Source organism: Nomascus leucogenys, chromosome 17, assembly GCF_006542625.1.
Source record: "Nomascus leucogenys isolate Asia chromosome 17, Asia_NLE_v1, whole genome shotgun sequence".
Classification (NCBI taxonomy): Eukaryota; Metazoa; Chordata; class Mammalia; order Primates; family Hylobatidae; genus Nomascus; species Nomascus leucogenys.
The window spans coordinates 1,129,077-1,129,338 of NC_044397.1; positions in this window are offsets into that span (position 1 = coordinate 1,129,077).

Sequence of the window (262 nt, forward strand, 5' to 3'; positions counted from 1 at the left end):
CCTAATGCAGGTTATAAAGTCTATGTTCCTCCCGCCACACAGTGCCATCTCAGGACCACTCATAAACCATCCTCTTTACATTTCCATCAACCTTTTTCCTACCAAGTAGGCCAATATTTCTCAAGGGGTGCTACTAAAACTATCCGCTTCACCACGGGGTGTGCGTGGCTTGTAAAAAAAAAAAAAAAAAAAAATGCAGATTCTGGCCGGGTGTGGTGGCTCATGCCTGTAATCCCAGCACTTTGGGAGGCTAAGGCGGGCG